Here is a 20,872-nt window from a genome sequence, read left to right as displayed (position 1 = left end):
AGGTGCCCATCAATTATTGAGCTTGCTTGAAAAGGCATTTAGGAGTACTGCACAAAAGGCTAGACTGCAGTTCTACCTCAGTCCCAACTGGGCTGCTCTTAGCGACCCAGCCTGTGGGAAGGAAGGAGAAAGGTGGAGGTGGGGTGAGAGAAGGAAGTAAGAAGAGAGACAGACGAGGGAAGAGCCTTCCCCTTGCCAAAGGAAGTCATGCATGGTGCAGAAAAGGCCTCCTTGATACCCCATAGTATCACCTATGTAGTATAACCCTTTTCCTTCCAGATCAGTTCCTGTTTTCCTCTAGATGTAGCCCATACCCTCTGAGGCCAGTTCCAGGACTGCAGAGCAGACCTTGGACTGGAGTCAGGTAAAGCCAAGGACCCATCCTTGCCCCAGCAGCACTGTTACCACACCCTGACCACTGCACTGCTCCAGACCTCAATGGATTTCACAGCTTTACAAAGAGCTGCCACAGACTATGGCAGAGCTCAGTGAACTACGAAACATCTGATGCTCCTTTGTGTCAAAGGCCATCTAGGGAAAAGCACAGACAGCCCTTACCCCAGATGAGCTGCCAACACTTCAACTCCCACCACATCTATCTAAACACATTTTCACATGGGGATGTGATAGAAGACTCTCTCCTAACAGCACAAGTCCATGCATCCACTGCACTTCACCATGACAATTGGCTATAGCCAGCATTTAATCTTCACCATTGTTTTGGATATGAAGCACAACTCTCCAGAAAATTGCATGTCTAGGTGCAGCTCTCTCAGGAGATCCACAGCTAATGTGCTTTCAAAAAGAGAAAATGAGAAGAAATCTCAAGGAACAGCTGCAATCTCAAGAAACATTCACTCACAATCACTCAGAATGTTTCTATTTGTGAACTAGACTTCCTTGGATGTGAAACGTCACTCAAGCCACATAACAAGTATGAAGCTAAAATTTGACCAACCAGAGAATTATACTAGCACTAAAAAGTGTGTCTTTAATAGAAGGAGGTATTTTTTTCTTCACAGTAATAGAATTTGAAAAATACTTAGTAAAGTAAAATTTTAAATGCATTTTTTTCAAGATTTTTGTTACAATTTTGAATTTTTAAAGAAATGTTGGGTCAAGTACATACAGAATAAGGATATTTTGGATCACCATGATCCCCAAATGGCAGAGCTTTCTAAACTAGGAGATTGTAGAAGACTAGATGCTATAGAGAAGATCACACCAGAATCAAATTGCTTACAATCTGGAAAAGAAAGAAAGTCTTATGTTTTTTAATCTGGAGTCTCTAGAAAGTGGCTACAAATTTGTTCAAATTTATTTCTATTATTGTCCTACATTTAGGATCACACATACATGCTTTTGGGACCTAGGATATACTCCACAAAGAAGAGCATGAGGTTATGGAACTTGACATATCACAACAACAGGGACAATGGGTTGATGCTGAAGAAAGGACTGAGCACTCTCAGGTTTAGAAAACACTCCCAAAGTTGTAATGGCAATGATTAGAGAGAAGCAAAGACAATTAAACTTGGGTTTATAGGAGTGGTAAAAACTCTTGTGGTCAATCAAGACGGAAAGAAGCAACAGTGGCTTTAGGCCCTGCACACACACACATAACAAGGCAGTGCTCCATACATACTGTTAGGACCAATATCTCTTAATTCACACACAGAAACACACACAGGACCAGTACACTTCCATACCTACACTGTTAAGCCCAACTATCCATATACATATCTACATCTTCCTGCAGACATCAAACACCACTCACCTGCGCCCCTGAAAGAGTGACATGCAAAGTTTTGTCTGCCCTATAGCACCTCATGGAAATGTCATCTCCTGGAAACACTAGGAAAATGGTCAAGACTCACACCCAGTACCAACCACTGCCTGTTCACAGCCATGCTGAGGTTTGTTTCCAGGCTTAGAAACAAATTTGGTGTACTGGGTGCAGAAACAGACAAAAGCAGAAGCTAGCCTGGATGATAAGTGTAAAGCAGAACACAACATTTCTGTATCAGACTTTCACACCTAGCATTTTGGTTGCCTGAGATTTTTGGCCATTGAACAGAAGTCCCAGACTGCAGCCAAAACAAGATTAATTAAGAGGATAGGAAAAACATCACCCCAAAACTAAAAACTTAGACTGTTTTCTCTGAAGACATAACACTGATGGGAAGTCTAGCTCATTCAATTATGCTTAAGCCATTCCACAAGTAAATCTACCCCTGCTGACCGTCCTGGCCTATGAAAAACTCTGAAAGAACATAGCTTTGAACTCAGAATTATACCAGAAAATGCTTGTTCCTAGAACAGTTTTATTCCTTTTCCTGGGCTCCAGGGGACCACATACTTAAAATATCCAAGGCACAAAGCCTTATACATGAAGTCCGAATCACTGGACACTTAAATTGGTCCACTGGCCTTTTTAACAGTTCTCAGCATCTGTGGAGGAGCCTGGAAGGGCAGCCTAAAGATGCAAATCACTCAGCTCTCCAGAAAGCAGAAGCAGTCCTGCCCTGCAACTGAGAAAATGGGACATTATGTCTTGAGCCACTCTCAAGTCTCCACATCATTTATTGTCCTGCTGTGGAGATGTTATGCTTCTAGCCATGGGCAGAAAAACCTGTAGCACAGAGCAGAGGTTTCATAGCAGCTGCTGGAAGAAACCCCACTATTTCTGATTACCAGTGAAAGTGCCTTGATCTGTCTTCACCAAGAAGTTAAGTGGCAGAAGCATTGGACTGAAGGAGATGTTTAGGATTTAACATGTTTTTTCAAAAAGTACTTCTCTCTACCACCTCTTCCTCTTGCTACAGTTTAATTTCAGTTGCCATTTCTCAAAACACACCTTCCTCAGCAGCCAGGAAAATTGGCTCCTGGGTTCAGGGGAGGGAGGGAAGGAGGGAAGGAGGGAAGGAGGGAAGGAGGGAAGGAGGGAAGGAGGGAAGGAGGGAAGGAGGGAAGGAGGGAAGGAGGGAAGGAGGGAAGGAGGGAAGGAGGGAAGGAGGGAAGGAGGGAAGAAAAACTGTCACAAGGGCAGCTCCACCCCTCCTCCCTTGGCTTCTCCTGGGGAGTTTGTGCACAGTTTTAAGAATGAATTAGTCTATACCACATGCCATCCATCACAGACTGCAGGGGTACTACAGGAAGGACCTAGAACAATCAATTATCACCCTTTCAGCGGCAACTGCACCTTACAGTGTTGCATTAAAACTGCTGCTGTAAAACAGGCAATAAGAAAAGAACATTTGCCCACGGCCACAGGCCAGAAGATCATTGGTAATCAATGTGGCTTCAGGACAGAATTACAAGACGTCAAAATTTTTCTTATCTCAAGTAAACTAATTTGTTGGGAATGGTGGTACAGAGGAAATTCTCATTCTGGGACAATAAATACTGAACCAATTTATCCCAGAAATATGTCCCTTTGTAAACTATATTGTCAAAAGACTAAGGATGGAAATAAAAGCAAATAAAATTGTGTCTTCTTCAGGGGGATTTAGAAAAGAGATCATCACAAGCAGTTTTAGTGAGCTGTAGCAAAACCCTTTGGGGATTTCCTCTGAATGTGGGAAACTGCAAGAGATAAGGGACATCATTGTGAGCTTTGGTCTGAACACTTCTTTCATAGCCATGTCCACACAACTACAAGTAGTCCAAATAACCATAACATAAGCAGGAAGAAAAGTATTGCCTCCACAGCATGAGGCTCCCCTCTCAACAAGTGCTAACAAAAGCAGTCTCTGTAGGTCAGTCTATCCACAAGCTAGAAAGTTTCTCTTTCTGCAGGTGCACCAGCAGGAAGAGGAAGCTTCACCTCACCTCATGCACATTGCAGTGCAAGAGCTTGGGGAACTTCCCAGGCTGCTGGGCTGCTCCCCACTTATTGACCAAATCCCATTTCCTGTGACTTCTTCCGGCAGGCTGATCACAACCCATCAGTCCTCTTGCTAAGGAAATTAGCTAAGGAATTGTTCTAACCCAGGCAAAGGCCACTTTGTCTGATTGATTCCTTGTTTTGAATTCTTGATGAACAAAGGAGTAAACTTCCACTTTGATATGCCACTTCATACATTCCACATTTCACAGTTCCATACTACACTGCATCTGCTCCAGCTGAAGTGTGCTGCCCTTGTTCCCTGCCCTCCCTCCCATTCCTTAACAATCCTGGGACTCACTGTGTGCAAGAGAGAGACCCTATGAGAACACTTTCTCCAGAAGAGAAGGCAGAAAAAGAAGGACAAGTAGTTTATTAACCAACAAGGATGCTCCAGGCACCACAGATATAAGATTTGCCAAACCTCATAAGATCATTAGGTTTATTTATTTCCTATTCTGTATTGTGTATTATTTCAATCTCTCCAAGTGCAATAACAATAAAATTGAAAAACATCCATGGAAACACTTTCAATTAACACAAGGTCAGAAAAATTACGTTAGAGACCTCCACAGCCCATAAAGAAGAAAAACATCTCAGAAACAGCCTCAGCAAGCAGCGAGGCAGTGCAACGTGTCATAGAGGTCATCAGCCTTTTGCCTATGTTTTACCAAGAGCACAGAAGAAAGTATCAGTGTCTAGCACTGTGTGAATACCACACCTCCTGTAAGCTACATGCACAAACCTGATTTCAATCCAGGTTCAAAGATAAACCTATAAAATACCAAGGATGCAAAACCACAGAGGGTTCTGAAGAACAGATTCAGTATCTTCATTTGCACCAGAAACACAAAACAAGGTAGATCTACCCTTGAAAAAGATTGGTAATGTAGGGTCAGTGTATGAGCACTATTCAATTAAGTATCTCTAACCACACTATCACTCCTATATACCCAGTAGCAAGAGAGATAATGAAGGGAACAAAACACAACAAGTAAAATCAAAACAAATTTTTTTTTAAACAGCTGTGGTGCTATTTCTTGTCTGCATGTCCAACACAAAATAGATGGGACTCTCCAGTACCAGGTCAGCCATCCAGTCTCATTTCATGGGCAAATTGGAATACTGTCTAGTGCGTTTCTGAGTTCTTGTGGCCTCTTCTAGTCAAATCTGAGCCTTGAAAACTGCCAAAACCAGATGCTGCCCACACTCACATGGAGGTCTTATCCCCCAGACCAACCACTCTTGTAGAGATATGCAATTACCTCAAACTACCCTGAAACAGAAGTGAACAGAATGGAGGTGTTAATGAAAAGCTTGTGTCTGACTCAGCAGCTAGATCATGATAATTACAACCTTCACAGCTTCCCTGTTCCCAAACCTAAGCTGAAACAGGTGAAGAAAATCAGAGATTTTTCAGATCTACTTCTGCACAGGCAACTCAGAAACTACCTTCACCTGCAAGGAAATCCTCTGACAGGCGGGCAGATAAAGGGAGAGGTCATCGCCTTTGGAAGATGGGTGTTTGCAGTATCTCTTAGAGCTTCTCACAGAAGGCTGGTAACCTGTCTCCTTCTCTTTCTAAAGAGGCCATGGTGATGTCAGAAAATCCTTGAAGTCAGTCCCAGTTTCCAGTGCTGTCAGTGCTATGCTGCAGGTAGATAGTTAACTGGCCACATGACAGTCAGTATGCAGTTCACTGCTCTGCAGAGTGCTGCAGAAATAGATGACCAGTAACTGCAAAATTTCAAGCAGAAATAACCTTGGCTTAGTCTCTTCCCCAAGATACATGTTTGTAATCAAGGATGCAGTCAATTTTCTTTCAACACAGATCTCATGAGAGTCGTTTATTTTAAACCTTCCCACCTCTTCCCCCTTTTCTTGGCTCTCTTCCTTTTCTGACTTTGCTGAGCTTTCCAACACAATCCTGTCCAGCATTGTCTGGAGGGAACAATGTTGGGAGAACATGAAAAGACTTCTTAAGCATGTACATCTCACATGAAGAACCAGGAGAGAACTGCAGTTCTAACCTACCAGTGAACAGAGCTTGTGCCCCAGAAAGAGGGGCTGGGTCAGGAACTGCAGTACCATTTTTACTGCATCAGTGTAGCTCAGAATAGTCTGGTTGGCAGCAACAGAAGTGGGAGAGAGTAGAAGGCAGCAAGGAAAAGACACACACTTTGCATGTCACTATAGAGGATGGTGTCTGGGTGGTCTGTGAGAGGCCTTTCAAGAACAAAACACCTCTCTTTTGCTTTAATTTTTAATTAAACCACCTTGCAATGTTGTGATGCTGCCTAAATATTTGTCATTCATTCTTGTACCTCCTTCCAACAATTTCTGTGTACTTCCTGCCACACAGCTGCGCCCATGTTCACCATACTCTTCATAGGCCCTCAACAGGATTCACAGCTTCTGTCCAGGATCAGGGAATGGCTTAAGTTGGAAGAGACCTTGAAGATCCTCCAGTCCCAAACCCCCTGCCATGGGCAGGCACACCTTTCACTAGACAAGCTTCCTCAAAGCCCCATCCAACTGTCCTTGAACATTTTCAGGATCTCAGCCTTGAACTGATTTCCATCCCTATCTTTTTTCTGAGAAACCAAGTTTTGGTTATTCCATCAGCATCTGCACAGCTTTGCATTTATCATTGCAGAACTTTCTGGAGCAGAGAGAGATGATAATTTCCTCTGAAGGAGGTACAGTGGCTAAGAGTATGTTCTTTTTTTAATACCAGAATCATCTGGTTCATGTTTCTGGCTTCCTGAAGCACACAAAAATATCCATTTGAATAGAAATGAGAGGAGGTCCCTGACTTTCTGCTGCTGAAAATTTCAGAATAGTAGTCAAAAATCTGAGCTAAAAGACAAAACAAACCCAAAAAAAAGTGCCCATTTGTAGCCATAAAAGACTTGAGAGTGTCACTTTTCAATCTTTCAGACTTCTCAAAAAAGTTAGCGTGTCTCAATGAAAATAAGCACTTCAAATAAAAAAAAATAAATAATTGAAATACTAGTTTTCCACCAAAAAAACTTTCAGAAGTTTTCTTCAAGTTAATTCAATACAAGTCGCTTTAGGCCAGAGTAACTCAAACACATGTGTTTGCATATGTAGGCCTCTTTCCCAGGGCCTACACTTAAGTATTGTAACAAATCAGCGGCCTACACTTAAGTATTGTAACTAATCAGCATCAAAAGCTCTTCATATCCCTGTGGCAAAGCCCCAGTGGGCAGGATAGACAAACCAGGCATCTTCCAGGATAATAGCCACACTTCCATAATATGAATATCTTCATTATATCCCTTTTGGTGCATTTCTCTACATGAAATTATACTTAACAGTTTGCCTTCATGGGACAATTTACCAGTAGAAGCCACACTAATTGAGAAGTCTTCAGCTTGAGGTCTCTGCCTGACATTCTATCATCCCTTTCGAAAACCTCTAATGCCTTTCACTTCAATTTTGCACATCTGTACTTGTCTCAGGGACAGGAACTGAGGTGGGACAGAGCACCCAGCACAAGGGCAGAAAACACATATCATGCCAAGGGCTTGAGACATGGGCTTAATCTTTTGCTTGCATCTTTTTTTATCCACCTTGACCCTGGATGCATAGCAAGCTAAGTCAAACAGCAACCTCCCATAATATCCTTCTCCTGCTGCTGGCTCCACAGAAAGGTTCAACAGTCGTCAAGGCCCCCCTCTTCTGGGTGCCTTCATTCTGATGCCAGAACTGACATTTAATATCCCCAAATTATTGTTTTTCCCACTGCTTCCCACATCTGCTCTCCATGTTTCTCAATGTGCCCTTCGTATGTGCCACTTAAGTCTTTGAGGGCTTCCCCTAAACCATCTTCTGAGCTTCCCACAGGTCCACCTATTTGACCCTTGAGCCTCCTCTGAAGTCTGCCCTGTCTGCTGCAGCAGCCCTCAGGGAATGTGAACACTTCTTGGGGGATAGGTCATCACAGCAGCCAGCCCTGTGCTGCCAGGAGGAGTCTTTACTGTGGACACACACAGCTTATCCGTGACCTCTGGAATGCAGTGCCAACAGAGCGACAGCGCCTGTGAAGCAGAGGGGAGACATTGCCACGACCCACACTCATCCTACCTGAGCATGTTTGAGGTTGGTCTTTTCAGGCTCTCTCTGTACCAGAGGAAGCAAAGGTGCTTTTCAGCAGGGCTGACTTTTAGACACTTTGAATTGCCGCCTGAAAGAGTCAGTCTCATGACTGGTCACAGGTCCAACCTCCTTTTTTCTTGGGATCCCAAGCTCTGAGCCTGCTCAGAGGCAGTGGCATCAAGCAGCCAGTCAGGTACTCCAGGTACTAGTCAGGCTTTGTCTAAGCTCACCCTGTGCAGTGAGACTGTCCTTGGAGGTCCTGTTTTCCTCAGCTGCCTTCATCATCGACATCCTCTCCCTACTCCTGCCGGCACTGCACAAAAAAGGCAAAGGTCCCCCATCCGGAGCAGGACTTGAAAAAGCCTAATCTTTTGCTCACATTTCTTTCATTTCAGATCCCAACTGAAATCACGGCGAGCTTTTTTCCTCCCTTACCTACCCCTTTCACTGCCCTCTATCAGAATTATTCAGCTTTCTGAAGCATTACCAGATACACTATGTAGGAAAGATATAGCAGAAGAAATTAAATAGTATTGTTAGGTATCTATAATTACCCCAAGTCATTTTTTTCCACAGTGCAGCAATTTGAAATCTCTCACATCACTCTCTTTGGGAAGCAGATGTTGACCATGTCAGCTGTGTGCTAAGAATGCATTTTCATGAGTTGCATTTCTTGGAATTTGCCAAGTGATGGTGGTGGCAGAGGGAGATGATCCTGGAAAATTCCACCCGTGCAGGCACAAAGCAGGCAGTGCAGAGACCTGCCAACCTCCTCAGGGTATCAGGGGCTTCTCAGCCCTCTCTCTGTTATGGCACTAACTAGGCCTGCTCTCGTCAAGCAAAGGAAATTTCTTCTACATTCCTGCACACAGGAAGGCAGGCAGGGCTGCTGGGGGAAGAGCATATCTGGGAGAGGGAGGGTTTCTCCTGGATGGGGGAATTTGTGCTGCTCTCCCTCTAAAGTGACACATTGACAGACATGGAACAATGAAAATAAAATATTTGGTGGATGTCTCTGCTGTCAGTTCCTCTCCGTCTCCCTCCCATGCGGTCTCTCCTGTCCCACAGTCAGCAGCTACAGCAACCAGGTTCCCAGCACTTCCATCAGACTTCTGTTCTGTATCTTCTACAAGAACCCGCTCTTTCCCAATACTCTATTTAAATCCACTTTTACTCTACCCCCTGCCTCCCCATTACTCTTTAATTACATTCACTTGGATTGTCTTAAAGAAGTCCTTCCTTTTCTTTTTTAATATTACTTTCAAACACTTGAAGAAAATTATCATACTCCCTATCTAGCAAAAATATATATTTGGGGAAAATCTACCCTCTGGAACCAAGCAGGGGCCCAGTGAGGCACAGGTGAGCCAGAGAAAACAGGTTTTAACTAAAGTTCAAGTAACATTGCACAATAAACCCTGGGAATTCTTCAGTGTTTATTTGACGCAGGGGACTTCTTAGTGGAGAAAGTTCCTAGTGCCAATTTCACTAGACTGTACTCTTTTAATCTTTATTTATAAGACAGTGTCTCCATTAGTCACAGGCTGGAGCAAAATGTCTGGGAATTGAGCAAGAAAATATATACACACCCAGAACTATTCTGGACCCAAATAGGAGACAGAGCATGGATAGAACAAATACTCAAATAGAGACACAGGGAGTTCTCTATGGGTCTGTTCCTCAGCCTTTCCTAAAACAGAAACCTCAAACAGCAGTAACCTGAAAGAAAAGGAACAGGGCACGAACCTGGTGGAAACTACAAATGCAGGCTGATCTACACACACAGGACAAGCTCAAGGAAAGCAGCTGTCCACAGGTAGCCCCTTGTCAAAGGCGAAAAAGCTACAGAAATGAGACACTGCCATAATCCCAGCAGTCTTTACAAAGCAAACATAATTTAATGCAGCAATACAAAGAACTTTGGCCTTGGTGAAAATGAGCACACATCTAAGAAGGAAAGCAAATAGTTGCCACTTCTAAAAAAGAAGAAAAGTAAAGCACTCGCCTGAAAGAAGTGACCTGAGCAATCCTGAATTCTTAAAACACCCAGATGATGCTTAGAGCAAACAGTTAACTCGGCGTGCCGGAGCTGATCTCCGGCAGCAGACTGCAGAATGGACTCTTTCTGTTATTTCCAGATCTCCCAGCTTGGATGGTGAGACTGTTGTATGACCCTGTTTAGACTGGAAAACTTGCAGCACATCCCTGCTGTCCAGTGCTGTATCCAATGTAAGTTGATTCGCCAGCAAAGACTATTTCCTCTCAAAAACCACACGATTACACAATCCAGGATGGATCTAAGGGGAGAACAAAAAATGTGTGCACACCTACTAGCACTGACATTTCACTCCGCAGTTTCTCCAGTCACATAAGGGCCCATACTTCATGCTCTGCCACTGACAAAAATGGTGTTCTGATGAAGTTGTGCAAAAAAAAATTTTCTTTTTCATGCAAGATATGAACAATACCAAAAAAATGGTAAAAAAAAAATTAAAAATTAAAGATATTACTCCAATCTAGACCCAGGTGTTTCTTCCAATTAAACCCAGGTTTGTCTTCTTTTTAGAATTTTCCACTAATCAAACTCAGTCATTCAACACAGTAAAAAAATCATGTTCTTTACCAGACATGAATAATAAAAGCAATGGAAATTTGGATTGAAACACACATCTACAGAGACATTTCATGTACTCACTAGCAATGAAGTACTGATTTAAAAAAATAAACTATAAAATCCCCATCCCAAAAGCTAGACCTTTCTCACGAGAGGTGACAGAGACTGCAGTTTAAGTCTCCATTCTGAGTCAGGCTGAAACTATTTGAATACACTTTTCCCACTGCCTCGTAGTCTGTCCTCACTGTTTTCCTAATGAGGCTCTGGGTTCTGGGGGAAGATGCTGCCTTTTTCTCCTCCACATCACCTTTGTGAATGGTACCTAAAGACTTTTGTGAGTCTACATGAAAACAGCAATATGTCAGTTTTAATTTACAGCAGTAAAACTCCCAAAATAAATCCTCCATATCTGGTCAAAATTAATTAATATTTTCATTGATCCTGAACTATGTTTTTTCACAGACTCATTTGTTCTTCCCACCATATTTTTGAAGCTTGGGCATTATCATCTGGAAAGGGAATGACACAGGCCTTATCACTCCTCTTATTTAATGATCCATGTCATTTTCCCCACAAACAGATTTTGTGGATGAAGTTGGCCAGAATCTAATTAAAAATTCCTCGCCTCCTTCTGTTTGAGACTCCTGTTCCTTACCTTACATGGTTGTGCGGCGCTATTTTGCATCATTAAACAGCCTAACCTCATTCCACCACACGAGCGGCTGAATGTTACTCAGAGTGAAATGTTGCCTCTATGTTAATTTTGCAAAGTGCTCAGGATCCTTCTCGAAGGAAGGAACAATAGAAATGTAAGTCATTATCGTCACCTCGGGAGATGAGGAAATAAACCTAAGGGAAACAAGCACCAGAAGCTGCCACACAAAATGCAGACCAATTTGAAAGCTGAAAGGGGAACAAGAAAACGGCTGTCAAACAGCCTTTCAGGCTTGGCATGGTGGGAGACATTGCAGCATTGCAGCTAGCCCAGCAGAAGGAAATTAAATAACTGTCAAACTGCTGACTCAGCAGAAGACAGCACAATTCCCAGACCATTTTAGAATTAAACTCAGGTCAGTAAATGCCAGGTCCTTTCACAAGGAAGAAAGGCCAAAGGATGCTGACAGAAACTCAGACACCACTGCAAGGCAAGGAAAGACTCAGAGCCAGGATCTAACGTTACCAAAGGCAGTCTTGAAAAATTACAGACTTGGGGAAAACACACTTCAGGCACAGGGAAAACAAACGATGCTGAACATATTGCATGCTCAAATCGATGGCACTGAGCGCATGCCAGAGCTCATGAGCAGCGAGAGTAACTCAAGCACAGAGTAGCCCCAATAACCACAGCTTTAACACTGAAATACCTTTGAAAAACAGCAGAGAAGTTTACAGGTAACAGTGCAGAAAAGACCACAAGGGAAAAGACTGTCCTGGTCTAGTAAAAAGTACCGTCAAGGTACAGTTCAGCATCAAGCCAAGTCAACCACATACAACCAGGGTTCAAACACAAAACAAGGAGCATGTGACAACAAGCAATGGAACACTGGCTGGAGCCAACAGCAGAGGAGAGAAGCAAACCAAGCCAAAGGCACAACAAACAAGCTATTTCTTACTGAAAAATGTCTGAGCCATTTCATATTAGGCAAACATTATTTCAAATTCATTCAGAAGCAAATGAGGCCAGACTTTTACTGCAGGAAAATCAAACTGCCAAAATCTTACCAAAAAACAAATAGAGAAGAGGAGGAGAAAGAGAAAGAAAAAGGCAAAAGAAAGAAAAACATAGGGTCCTATGAATATACAGCACTTCCCTTCTCTCAAGCCCCATGGAAGGAAAACAGACCCTCCAGTTAATAACATTCAGATAATGTAAAAATAGAAAAAGCAAAGGTTTCACAGGCCAAGCAAAGATGTCGTTGACATGAGACAGTTTCAAGCAAATGCAACTGAACAGATGAAAACACATCCTCAGGGCACGTTCACTCACAGTGAGTCTCCTTCAACTGAAGCTCCGCTAGTTATTTCTCCAGACTCAGTTTGGTTGGCTGCTAGCTTTCTGTGCCCTCATCTTTTCATGCATTTCAAATCTTAAAGCTGCCTAAACTCCCATGCTTTCTTCAGCTGCCTTTTCATGGCACAGTCTGGCCACCAGAAGCAACAGGAAATAAACTTCCTCTTCCAATGGCACCTGTGTGGTTCCTCACTGCTACAGACTCCCTGAAGTAATTTCCAGTAGATGACTGGGCACAAAGCAAGGGTGTGTATGTGTATGTGTATGTTGTGTATCTGTCCAGTATTGAAGGATACATAACCTGTTCACATCACTCCTGAGGGGAGTGTAGATGAAGTAATTACTGTTGGGCTGAAAAATAGTCACAGAATCACAGAATCCTAGAATATCGTCAGTTAGAAAGGACCTACGAGGATCACCTACAAGGATCCAACTTCTGGCCCTGGACAGGACCATCCCAAGAATCACACTATGTACCTGACAGGATTGTCCAAACACTTCTTGAACTATCAGCCTTGGTGCTGTGACCACTTCCCTGGGGAACCTGTTTCAGTGCCCAACCACCCACTGGGTGAAGAACCTCTTCCTAATATATAGCTTGAACTTCCCCTGGCACAGCTTCATGTAATTTCCTCTCACTGGTCACAGAGAAAAGAGATCAGTGTCTGCCTGGCCGCTTACCCTTGTGAGGAAGAGTTGGACTTGATGATCCTTGTGGGTCCCTTCCAACTCAGCATGTTCTGTGATTCTGTGAAGCCATGAATTCTGTGAGACTGTTATGAGGTGTCCGCCCAGTCTCCTCTCCTCCAGGCTGAACAAGCCAAGTGACCCCAGCCACTTCAGTCAGTCCACTTGTACATGGAATTTGTGGAAAAGTCATTCTTGTGTTCAGATTGAAATTAGGGTTGAAATTAGGGACAAAATCAAATCACCCTCCTTGGTCTTTTTTTTGTTGGTTTTTTTTTTTTTTTTTTGGGGGGGGTTTTTGAGGATGTTATGGACTGATCAGGGATGATGATGGGATAGCTCCTTGATACTGTGCTGTGATAGGAATATGTAATTACTGTACCCATACCTGAAAGCTCATCTTGCCATAGCAAATTAGCTATCTCCTGCATTAAGATATGGATGTATATTTTCAACAGGCTGAGATGAAACATTCCTACAATCAATGCAATGCTCATGATTAAAGGAACACTGATACACAGCAGCATCTGACATGCCACGGAAATCTCCAAGCTTCTGGCAAGCAGGAGGGGTTTCAACCAGAAGCAATGTGGCAAGCAGGGGTAATGTGACTCTGGCACTAGCTAGCACATAGGTCCTGCACTGGGATTTTGTGCTGCACTGCAAGATGTGGCCTTACCAGAGGTTTTTTGGTTCTCTGCAAAGTTAGGATTTAGATATTAAGATATTTAGATATTAAGAAGACTGGAAATTTTCCATCAGCACTGGGTATTTTTGAGCTGTTGTACCTTCTCAGCTGAAGCTCTCCAAGCACCTTTACTGCTTTTCCTTGCCTGCCCTTCACACTCTTGATGAGGCTCCCATAAACCTGCACAAAACCAGTTATAATTCTCTGCTGCCTATCAAAGCCTTCACAAGTTAGGCAATTGGTCTATAAAAGTTAGGCAATTGGTGTGTAAAGCCTGCTGCCTACCATGCTGACTAATGTTGTCTGATTGTTCCCTTGTACTCCCCCGTTGGTCCATCTGTACCCATCTGCTACCTTTTGTCTTGTAATTAAAGTGTAACCACTTTGGGGTAGGAGCCACCTCATTTGCTAATGTTCATTCAGCTCCCTGCAGAGCAGAGTCCCAAATCAATAACTGGGTGCTGGGGACAGCAGTGCAAGAGGATATACACGTGGCAAAGGTTTACAGTGGCACCTCTCACTGTGTGGCATGAGCAAGTCAGCTGAGAGCTCCAGACATGAGTTCTCATTCAGAATACAATGGAGATGAGGGCAGTCTTCTCTTGTGGCTGGATGTTGTTATCACATTAGTACACGGAGCACAATCCTCCGGGATACCCAGTCCAAGGAGTTAGGTTGGCAACTCCAGTAAAGGTCAGATGGCTGCTATCACCCTCATCAGCTACACCAGCACAGAAATGGTAGGAGGCATTCTAACTACAGCTTGGGCTTAATAAAGATCTCCAGATATTCCAATATCTGATTTGCATAAGAGGACAAGGTCTCTCCAAGAAGCTGTCATTGTTTCAATGTAAGAATTCCCTCCAGTAGCAAGGGAGTAGGGTCTGGTGGAGAAGAGCCAGAATATTTTTCTGCAGGCTCATGAATCATACAAATACATTCCAAAATTCAAGCAAAGTCAGGAACTGCTTCAGCAAGAGGCAAAGAGAGTGGACAGCTTATAATGACATAACATAACAGTGGTTAGGAACAGACACCCAATATGTTCTCCTTGGTCAGAGCTAGACTAGGTTATTATTTGCAGTAATACAGCAAAGACACAGTTTGACCAGCATGTCTGCAAGGTTTACATAGAAGGCTTTTTCAGAAAGATTTTTCCATTTATCCTCTGATAAGGAAGGCTTTGTGCAGCACTTGGGTCTGCCCTTCTCTTTAGGAGTCAGTGCAAGATTAACATGGCCATAATTAGCCACAAATACATACAGTTAGATCCTGGACAACCGTGAGAAGTCAGGCCAAATCCTGGCAGTGGGTGCAGCATAGGTGCACAAATAAAGCCATCTGGTTGTCTGATTGAATCAGGGTCATAAACAGACCCATCAGATGTGACCTAGATCAGGTGTCTAAGGGACACTCACTTGGGAGTGGGATATCCATAAAATATGTATTCTTTGATGCAAGTCTGCTGTCTAATGAGAAGCAAGGCATTAAGCAAATTATGGTCTCTTAGAGACACGTCCAGAAAGAACACTTCAAAAATAAGGGGGGAAATGCACGTACAGACTCCCGTTCTAATTTCAGCCATATGTGCTTGAATCCAGAACAGTCCCTCTGCCCAAAGAGAAGCTATATCCTTCTAAAAACTGGTTCTGTGGGAACAGAATCAGTCACTTACTCTGAGTAGGTTTAAACAAACTTCTATGCCATTTCTCCCCAGGGACAATGAGTCATAAATCCCCATGTACACAGCAAAATTAGCAAAACAAGACTGATTGGAAAAAACAATCCAATCTTGTCTCACTGCAAAAGGAGTCGGTGAAATAAAAAAATAATTTCCTCCCTGGACACACAGGCAAGGTGCCAGAAGTCCACACAGAAAGCAGAACCCAACCAAAGACAGTAACTTCTACTCCATGGAGGCAAGCATACACGTGCATGCAATGTGTAAGTGATCAGAAAGGCTTGCTAGGTGGGCACCAGACAACACAAGGAAGAAACTGTCTCAAAAAATCTAGTCATCTTTCAAAAGGCAGGGGAGGGCCTTGGATTTGTACAGCTGCAGTTTTCACCTCACAACCCTACATTTTTGTTCCTCTCCTATTTTTAAAGAGCCTTCTTTAAGGAGGCTTTTATTCTCTAAGAAAGTGAAATGAAGAAAATCGAAGGCCTTCCTCCTGCTAAGCAATATAACAGATAGGATAACATGATTCATATTGATTCTTCACGGAGTGGTCAGTACCACATGGACCGTTACTAAAAGCCAAGAATACCGATCGGTATCTTCTGTCCTCTTCCCTGTTATTTCTGCCACTGGGACATTGAAGCACACAAAGAGATGACAGCGAATATTTCTTTTAATGCACAGTAAGACTTGAGATCAGCCCTGAAGGCTGAATCATCATCAAATGCTACAGCCTCTTCAGCAGCTCTGTGGTGTTCATCAGCTCCCCAAAGGTGCAGACTTCAGGAGGTGACAAGTGCCTCCGTAAGAGCTCTTGTTTGCAGCCATGCACAATAGCCTTCACATGCCAACTGCCTGCTCGTACAAAAGGTTCATGGTAGAAGCTTGAAAAAATTATGTCCTCACCGGATCAGGCTTGAAATTTCTGCTGATCAGCTTGTCCATAACCTGGGTTGTCTCTCCTATGAAATAAGCTGGTTTTTGTGAGACACTCTTCAGGTCTGTCTTGCTCATCTAATCACAGAAATGTAGGCTGGCAGAGAACCACAAGAGATCACTTACTGCATCCACCAGCTCGGAGGAAGGACAAGACAGATTGAGATCCTGCCCTGCTGGATATTTTTCTCTATGTCCTCCAGCAAATGAACCTCTACCAGCAAATGAGCCTCACCATGTCTCACCATGCCAATAATTAGGCAGCTCTCTACATAACTAACTGAAATCTTTCTGCTTGAAAATTTAGCAAGACAACCTCTTTCTCCCTACTGGGGCATGAAAAGCAGCTGATCAGTTGAAAAGCTGATCAGCTTTTTTCAACAATTATTTAGGTGTCCAAAAATTTATCTTGTTCTCTTTCCTTATTTTTTAGATAAGGGAAAGCTTAATTTTGCATTTTTCTCTTCTAAATCCTTCTTTCCTTTCTGTATCTCCCTCCTATACCCCAGGGGAACCCTTCCCAGGCATGGGTAGGCATAATGGTGCTCTGTCCCAAGCTGGAGACAGGGTCACAGAAGTTCACAAATTCATGCAGACTGTGATCGAGGCTGAACACATCTCTGGAAAGCCCATGTGGCAGAGAGTAGTGGCACTATTTTCCACCTTGTTGCAGCATTAGGAAGTCCTGGAAGTCTACAGTCACTGAGGCAGCTGACAGGATGTCACAGCAAATGGCCCCATTCCCAGGGAGCACTAATGTGTACCATGCTGTAAGGGTACAGGCTAGGAGCAGCCTGCCCATGAATTTGTAGTCATGGTCACACCAACAGCTAGAGGAAGCAGAACAGACCCTGATGGAGCTGAAGAGTTCAAAAGTCAAATGCTGATAATTATAGCACCAGCAGCAGGCAAACATTTTATCTGCTGAGTGGGGTGAAGGTTGATAGGGGCAGAGGATTAGTACATGCAGCAAGGAGAATGAATCTTTCAGCATAAGTTTCCCATCTGTCCTCTAAGATGGCTCATAGTGACACCCTAGCCAAAACCATCACCTGGATATTTGCTTGTCCAGACAGGAAGAGGAGTGAATGGGGTGTGCTTGGTAAGAGATGGAGGGAGATTGTGAGCCAAAGGGCTCTGTGGGGTGGCACAAGAAGTTGGTGTCATGAGCCTCATGGAAAAGTGCTGAATCCCCAGTGACACAACTAAGAGAAGAGGCAGAGAAGAATCAGCAAACAGGAGAGGCTGAGCACAAACTAGTGGTACAAGTGATGTAAACCTCACTAGTAATCGAAGTAAAGAATCTGGAAGAGGGCCTCAAAGTTCCTAACATTTGTGTCACCCCAGGTTTGCTGGGGAAAGTGAGGAAGCAGATGCAAGGATCTGGGAGCTAGTGAGACAGGACTGCTGGCAGGGAGCTAGTGGGATAGGACTCAGTAGAGAAGGAGGATATGAGCAAGAGCTGGAGATAGAAGTAGTTGCTAGCTTTCACAAAGGGATCATGAACCCAAAATTAAGTTCTCATCATATGTGGGATCACAGGAGAGCAGAAGAGAAAGGCAAATAGTGAAGGAAAATACTAGGTGAAAATTCTTCCCACACAAAATATCACAACCCACTGACACAAAATCTAGTGTAGTACAGACCCTCTGGTTTGCTTTGCAAGGCATCTGGCCCGCACTCACCACTGCACTGAGGCATGGCCCTTCATGAGGCATGAGAGTGAACATCTTTCACTACCTCCATCTGCATATCTGCATCTCTAGGATAAATACAACAGGGGCATCTAGGCACCCAAAACACCCCTAGGCTATCTGGCCAGTGAAGCAAAGAGCTTTACTAACCAGCTGATGAAAAGGTAGTGAGGGAAGGTATGCAGCCTTCTGCCCCCAAGGAGCAGAGTACAGAGAAGTGAATGAAATTCAGAGCATTTGCTTATCATTATGAATCATTACTCATGGTTCAGACAAGCAGGAGAGCTCAAGTTACTGTCCCCTTGTAGAAAGCGGTTTCTTGCTCTTTCATGATTGTCAGCCCTGTAAGGCTTCAGTTTGTCTGAAGCATTCACGAGGAGATTTATCATCATCAGAGTCTGGGGGCAGCTACAACTCCTCTGGAAAATTAATTCCTGTTCTGAAATAACTGGTGATGTTGTGAAGATATTTATTCCCAAATTGGGAAAAAAAAAAATCTAGATCACAAAAGATTTCACAGACCTGAAATCCTGAAACAGTTCAGTCACTGTCTGGATCTTTGCTGCTCAGAAAATGGAAGATTTCACACCTATTTTAAAACATATCTTTTTATATATCTCTACTCCATGAGACATACCCTCAAAATCCATTTGCCATCTTTCAAGAATCAAATGCACCAAGTTGTACAGAGCTGCAAACTGTGTTACTAAACCCAGAGGAGACTAACAGAAATGATCAGAAGACTAGAAAACATGACCTACCAAGAAGAAATGAACAAATTCTTGTTTAACCTACACCAGAGATGACTGGAAGACAACATGATAGAAGACTTCAAACCCACATAGGGACAATAAGAAGTGGTAGAGGATAAACAGTTCCCTAAGTCCATTAGGGAGACACAAAGTATTCATGGGCTTAAATTGCAGCCAGAGAAATCTAGGTTAGACATTAGAAAAACTTAGCACAGTAAGGAGAACGAAGTCATAGAAGAGGTCGACTTGGGATTTCTAGCACTGAAGGTCTCTCAGAACAGGTGAGACAAACATCTGTCAGGAATAATTTCAGTCTAGTTAAACCCTCTCTTGGGGCTCAGGATGGCATTAGATGACCTCTTGATGTTCCTTCCAGGCATAGCATCTGATTGTGGATAGAAGTGTGTAGTTAAAGACTGAGCTACAGTGAATGCAACTGGATCAAATCAGTGCTTCCCATGCAGTCTTTTATCTCATGTCTCCTACTGCCTGAGTGTTTGCCTAAAAGTTGCCAGGATGAAACATCTTGTTATTTACATAAAATTAGTGAGAATTTGGGTCATGTTCTAAAGGTATTGGAATTATGTGCTAAAAGTCTATCAGTAATTTCTTGTATTGTAGCATTGCCTGTGAGCAGTTAAGGGCCAACAGTTTGTATTGCCTGACTCTCTGCAAGCATGGAACAAAACTATGATTCTTTGTCACAAAGATCTCTGTTTCACACTTATATTTTTATGTTTCCATTTCTACTGAATGGAAAAAAAATTAGGAAAAAGAGCATGAGGTTCCAGGTATGAAAGCTTCTGGTCTATGATTGGAACATGTTGGAGACTACTTCAGTGTCTTCCATGAAGAAAATGCCAGCATGAAAATTAAACCAGTTTGGAGTTTGATTATAATAATCTGATCCTCTCTGAGAAAGACACCCACTTCAAGACAAAATATTTGTGTCCAGGAAGCACTATGTGTTTTTCTTACCACTAATACCATAGTTCATTATAGCCTCATTATAGTCCAGCCCCAGCTCCTATGAAATGAAAGATTGTTTTGATTTAATGTATGCCAAGTAGTCCCCAAAGACAGCAAGGCTCAAGCAGGTCACAGATCTAATCCCAACACTCGTGATCACCAGGATCCCTTCTACTAATTGTCTGGTTCATCTGAGAGCCCACAAATACACTCTCAGGGACTGAACAACCCTTTTCACCACTGACAGAAGCCACCAAGCCTTCATTGAAGGTGCGACATGTGAAGCATGTGACAGGCAGGATAAAAACAGGACTGGTATTTAGCTGTGCCTCCCTGGAGACTGCAAAGCATTCCAGCAACAGATTCCCACAGCCAGCCCTGCTAATAACCCCTAGGAGGATTCATGCTGCTACTGCTTCATTTTCCTTCTCTGACGATGGAATTTTCCCCCGTGAGAACAAATTTGGTGCCAGCTAGGAACAAATCCTCCTGGACTTTTCCTGGTAAGGTTTAATGAAGTTGAGTGACAGAGTAAGCCTGATGTGAGGTCTCTGCAGCCTGAGCTTTGCATGTCCACACCTTGTGCAGTATCTAGACAGCTTGCCTTCAGCTGTCCACACATGTTATGCCATGCCCTTTGTTTCCTGACACGCCTGGCCCCCTGAGACCTCTTCTCCAGACCACACACACTCATCTGGTCTGAATAGTGCCAAGACCATGAGGTAGACAGCTCCTCTTGGAAACCAGGCACAAGCTGGGGCCTTTCTCCTTCTTCCCAAATTCCTGGGACTACTGGGAGATCCTAGTGCCTTCCAGGAACCAAGGTGACTGC

The 20,872-nt window shown here is 43.3% G+C and overlaps 1 protein-coding gene across 10 annotated transcripts in view; it reads right to left on the bottom strand.

Annotated features, from left to right (window-relative positions):
* Positions 1-20,872, bottom strand: part of GRIN2B (glutamate ionotropic receptor NMDA type subunit 2B) — a 218,392-nt gene that overhangs the window by 55,230 nt on the left and 142,290 nt on the right. The window lies entirely within an intron of this gene.

This window comes from Cyanistes caeruleus, chromosome 4, assembly GCF_971803275.1.
Source record: "Cyanistes caeruleus chromosome 4, bCyaCae1.hap1.1, whole genome shotgun sequence".
Lineage (NCBI taxonomy): Eukaryota > Metazoa > Chordata > Aves > Passeriformes > Paridae > Cyanistes > Cyanistes caeruleus.
Note: the sequence above shows the minus strand (reverse complement) of the source record. Positions and strands in the feature narration are given on the sequence as shown.